The sequence below is a fragment of the Porites lutea genome, chromosome 2 (assembly GCF_958299795.1).
Source record: "Porites lutea chromosome 2, jaPorLute2.1, whole genome shotgun sequence".
NCBI lineage: Eukaryota > Metazoa > Cnidaria > Anthozoa > Scleractinia > Poritidae > Porites > Porites lutea.
Genome location: NC_133202.1, coordinates 36,511,829 through 36,517,744, shown reverse-complemented (window position 1 = coordinate 36,517,744; position 5,916 = coordinate 36,511,829). Strand labels below are relative to the sequence as shown.

General features: G+C 38.5%; 1 protein-coding gene across 1 annotated transcript in view; it reads right to left on the bottom strand.

Moving 5' to 3' along the window:
• The window catches only part of LOC140928512 (leukocyte receptor cluster member 1-like), a 137,705-nt gene that overhangs the window by 86,448 nt on the left and 45,341 nt on the right, over positions 1-5,916 (bottom strand). The window lies entirely within an intron of this gene.

Genomic DNA, 5,916 nt, shown 5'->3' with positions numbered 1-5,916 from the left:
GGACCTTGTAAATTTAATGTTTTTCCACGCTGCTTTTGATACCAAGAAACGGCAGTCGATTGCCAAATTTACTGTATATTTTATAGTTACGAAATTGTTTCTCGTTAGGTAGAGTTTTAACATGTAATATATTTTTCTCATCCGGAGGGTCAGATAAACCTTGGAGTATTTTGAAAGGCAATAGATTCTCGGCTTTCCGGATTGCAGTTACCCGTGATTGTGGTGCGATCATATTTGTTTGTTTAACATCGACGTGCGCAGATTTTCAAAAGTTTTAACGATACCAGGCTGTGGTTGTTCAAGGCGATGAACTCATCAACCGTCACTCTCTGTAATTCATGAAAGACCAATATCAAATTTTATTTTGTAGCATGTAAAAAGAAAAACAGTTATCTGGGCATATGATCAGTTTAAGACACGGAAGTTTTCGTAGGGACTTATTCACTGGTTATCGGACGGGGGAGTGCACAAGATGGCGATATATCCACGATCAGATATAACAGCCCAATTAGCTCCATTTATTTCAGCGAAAAAAAAAACTGCCCACACGTACGATTTCCTCCATGTGTGATTTTGGCGGGGATGGGACGAAACAGTTTTCTTTGCTAAAACTGAGGCCCGTTTCAAACGTCGAAGTATGCATATGTGGAGTTCGACAAACGCTTGAAACGTGCGGTAATCTGTATTACCGCCGTTTTCCGCCAGCGAGCAACCAAGTCTGGGTGACTATAATCATTTTCTTGGATTTGTTGTACACGATTTAGTAAATTTTAAATTTTGATTGCGTATTGAAAGTCCTTTGTAATTTATTTATGTCCTTCAGAAGAGTTTGTTGTTTCGCTTTAATTCGCGGGTAGCAAGGATAGTTTATAGAGGGTATCTTGTAACTGTACCACAGGGAGTCCATTTCATATCATCCATATTTATACCTCAAGGCTTTTATTTTGTTAAGTGCAGCAAGGAGACAATTTATAAAAAATAATGTAATCCTTCGCAGTTCGTCTTTAGAGTCAACTTGTGCAATTGCATACGGCGAATAAAGGAGGAGTGCTCGTGATTTCCTTTCAGTTCGGTTTTCCAATACCCCGGGGTACTGGATTTGGGTGGAACAGGAAACACGGGTAAAATTGGCGGGAAAGAAAGATTCCGATGGGCAATTGCTTTGCCTTTCATGGAAGTCTCTTCGCTCCACCGATTTCAGTGCTTTTTTATCACTCTGACTAAGTGTCTCTGTGTGTCCGAGGTTGCTTGAGATTTTGGCTTCTGCATAAGGAACCAATGAGCCATATTTTAATGCCCTATTTACGTCAAACTTGTTGTTAATTTGTTATTTATATTTTTCAATATTTCCGAAACCACATGAAGAAGCCCTATAAAATCTCTGCCGGCAAGGTTTTAAGTTCTTAACACAAGGGTTCAATTTAGACTTATCTTATGTGAGTTGGGACTCTTAGATAATCAGCTTTACTCTGTTTTGGTAATGGACTTGCTGAATAACTTGAATTGGCTTTTTCCATGTTTTGAAACTCCTCACTTTGACTATGGGGCCGAGTGCAAAACCGAAATGGTCCGTTCCATTTGATTTCTAACCGAAATTTCCGGAATTTTGGGCTGAATGGAAAGCGTCCCCCCTTTTTTCGGAAATTGAAGACAATCGCTTTGGCCAGTTTTTAAAAACAGGCTATCTTAAAGACCAATCAGAACTTGTCAAGCGCGGGAAACCACGTGTCAGCAAGTCGCATTTGATTGATTGAGGAAATGAGGCGATGTCTTCTTAACCAATCATATAAAAGCTTACTAAATACTTGATTAAGACCCGCTCTTTTGATCCCTCTCTTTAATATCAGAGACAAACTCTGAGTCCCATTTAACCTTTGATCGGAATTTTTTCTGTAGCGCCGAGCACTTTTTAACAGTTGTTTTCCTCTTAAAAAATTTATGAAAAGTTATCATTACACCCAGGGGGGTTTATGATTAATATATGAGGTGCAGATTTTGTTCTTGTGAAAGCTTGACAAAGAACCTAAAAAGAGGTTCGTTGCATGCAATCAGCGAGAATTTATTAAATTTATTTCCTTTCTTTTAGCCTCAGTTTAACAAGCAGGTCTTGTACTGAACTATTAATTCCAAATAGAGAATTGCGGATTGATCTTACCTCGTATTTTGCATACGTTTTCTTTTAGATTTCACGATTGCTTCACTTATTCGGAGAAAGAAAAATTTATTTTTTTATAATAGAGGCAATTGTGATCACAAAGTATGAAACACGCCAGCGTGTACCGACAGTAAAGAATTTTAAGGGTATTGTAAACGGAGTTAGGTTGTCATGGTAATGTGTCAAGATTCTTACTCCTTTTTATACATAATAATATCAATAAATTAGGCACCATTCTATAGGATTAGCTCACAAATGACTATTTTTTCTTTCCAGTCTGTTTGGGTGTTCTGTAATAAAGACCCTAATATTTGAAGTATTTGTTTTCTGGTTTCTTTTCTTTCTTTTTTCGTATTTTTTGTGTTGTGTTTGACTTGGCTTCCTTGATTATCAACTTTCTTAAATCCCGCTGTTTTGAGAGTCGATGTTGAGACCCTTTGAAAACCCCGTTAGGTTTAGTTTGAACTAGTCTCTTGTTCTTGTTCTTTTATCAAATTTAAAACACAAAACACAGCCGAGTTAAGAACTAAGAGTTAATTGAACGGCTTACCCCCGGGATTTGCAATTTTTTTCTTTCTTGGTGGTCTATTCCCTAATTCCAAGCACGGAGAAAGAGACGATTCCCCATCCCCGAGCTCTTGATCGATCTCACAAACAACTTATAGAGAGCAATATTTATTTCCGTACCATAGCAAACCGAGACGTTCTGAATAGATCTTTTATAAACACTGTCTAGGGTTTATTGAAAGAAAGATAATACACGTATAATACAGTTAGCACATGAATACCAAATTTGTAAAAAGAAAACAAAGATAAAAACTCGTTAAGCGCTGTTCCTGGGTTTGCCCAGGGGTTGATAACAGGTCAAATTGAACCATTCATGAGCGAAATAGTATTCCCAGCACTAAAAAATGATAGCATTTGTGTTGTCTAAGGCCAGTAAAATAGAGGCTTTTTTGAGAACCGAGTGGCTCCATCTCTATCTGAGAAAATCCCGTCATTTGCCAGAACCAACCCAGAAGGGTTGTAGTCTACGTACGTTAAACATTGCAAGCTTTGGCCCGCAAATACCGCTGTCTCTCGTTGTTCCTTGCTTCAAGGGGCGCTTCGCGGAGCCTGGGACGTCTGGAGTTCGGCTCGGCAAATTCGCCAATCTACACTCATCAGTATGGACGTCTCTTCCGCGACTGACTGACGTGCTAAGTAGTGAGGAGCGAGGAGACTGGGGCTGTATTCGCAGGCTATGTAAGCTTAAAACAACTACAATAAAAAGGCGCAAGGCCGATATCGAATGAAGGATCAACCTTTGAGATGATATGGCTGTTCGACGAGGTTTTAACACGGAGTGACACCGATGACAGCCAAATCCTCAGTTTTGCGAAAACCTGCTGATGCGAACATGCATGAACTTGTCAGACCTACTACCTTGCTCTACAACTGTAATCTCTACAACGAGAAACTGTAAAGATTACAGAACCTTTTTAAGACTTTCAAGGAATTTTTTAAGAAACAGAGTACAAAGCGATTAGTTAGTTTTACTGTAATTGGATTCCGTTTATCTTGCTTCTACTGTATGATTTGTAAATAACTTAATTTGATTTATTTTGTAATTGTAATTAATGTAATTTATCAGGGAAGAGCCACCCAGTGGATCTGTTAATAAATCATTATTATTATTATTATTATTATTATTATAATTTAAGCGAATTAATTGTAAATAGGATTTTAATAGTTAGCATTGTTATCAATAAAATTATTATTATTATTATAAAAAAAGGAAGGTTCAAATTGTAAATAGTGTTTTTGAATGAATAGTTTTTTCTTTTTTTTAAGCGAAGTAATTGTAAATAGGATTTTAATAGTTTTTTAATAAAATTGTCTATTATTTTTTTTTATAAAAAAAAATTATTATTATTATTATTATTATTATTATTATTATTATTATTATTATTATTATTATTATTATTATTATTATTCACTGAGAGAAATTTAATAAAAGAAGAATAGGATGCATCCTGAGAGATCCATGGCGGAAATCTGGTTGGGATGTTAAGCGTAAAAACGCCGTGGCAGATCGGGGCGGATGGGCACCAACCTCGTTCCAAGGGTACTCTCCTACTGGACGGAGCACCTCAAGTTCCCAGTTCAGTTCCAGGATTTTTTGCCTTTTATTTTGCAACATCGAAAACAGGGAATTCATATGCTTCTGTAATTGCTGTGGTGAGAGGAAGGTTCAAGTTCATTTTACTTCCCACTATTTATAGAACATGGTGGATTGAGGGAGTCATGAACATTACGAAAGTCATCTTTTGAATATTTCAAGTATTACAGGTAGTGTTTGGTCAGCTGTTTGGTACCATGATCACCCTTTCGAATTGACCATCACACCCATAAAGCTCCTCCACTGACCCCTCCCTTTCGCTTTTCCAACGATTTACCAGTCCTGACCAGATAAGTTACCCTGGCCATGGGTTTCCGAAGATGAATGGAGTAGTAACGACTTTTTTAACTCGAGATTTTCCCCAAACTCCTCGACTCTTAGAATGTGACAAGGCGATTCACGATATAACACATGATATAACAGATGAACAGCAGAGAACCCTGTAGACTTAAAAAAGGGACGTTTTTGGAGCGGCTCAGCGGCGAAGGCACGAGCGTCTAGGGGGGTGTGGGGACATGCTCCCGGGAAAATTTTAAGATATGTGCCTCTAAGATACAAACATTAACCACAAAGGACTGAAAAGGGCCATTGTATATACAATATTTTGGGCCTTAGATCCCTTATAGATCCGATATGCTGTAATTTTTTGCGTGGTTCTGTCCATATTTTTGAGGTTGGTTTTGGCCAACTCTTTAGTGTCTCTGCGAGATATCAACTTGACACTTGGACTCTTGCCCTCCAGAAGACACGTGATGGCGTGATTCTGTGGGAGTTCTGGAGTTCCGTAGTGCGCGGAGATTTTAAATCTGCATTTACATCTGCATTTACATTTGCTTCTTTTCTTTGCCGAAGAGCTACAATAATAGCGAGAAAACTGTCTATGGCTACAATCCTGCTCTGTTTTTAGTTTTTTCGGTGTCGTGTTGACGTCTTGCAGAGTTAATTTTCACGTAGTACGATCAGCATTGCAGTATTCTGCTTGCAGAATTTCAAAATGCCTCTAAGATGCCATTTCCTGCATTTTGGGATCACAGTCAATGGAAACATCGCGCCCAAAATTATCACAGGCCCATGGTCGGATGCCAAAGGGGTAAAAGTGGCTGAGAAACCACAGAAAATCGGCAAAGAAGCCGGGGGGGGTGGTACTTTAGGAATTTCTGGGTGGAGATGTGCCGCTGGGACCCTGAAACCCTGAACCTATACCCAGAGCTACAATAGTTCAGCTAAACTTTGCTACCCTATACTAGAGTAAACTCCCCAAATCCCCCCTATCCTAGAGTAGCTGTTTTCCAGAAGCTACTGAGGTCACTAGCACAGTAGTCTAGCCAAAACAAAACCTTATACCACAGTTCCTAGACTAGATAAAATCTTCAACCAACTGATCAGTTTCCTGAAAAATGATACCCTATATTCTAGACCCAAACGCTCTGATTTATATACCCTATCCTAGAGTAAACTGCTTGAAAACCATACCCTTTGATGCTATAAAAAAGACTGGTTAAAAAAAGAAATAGAAGAGTTAAAAAAAACCTTGAGAATATCAAGCGAAAACGGGAGGTTTCCGGTCAAAACGGGACTGGAGGGTTGGAATCTCTGGAAC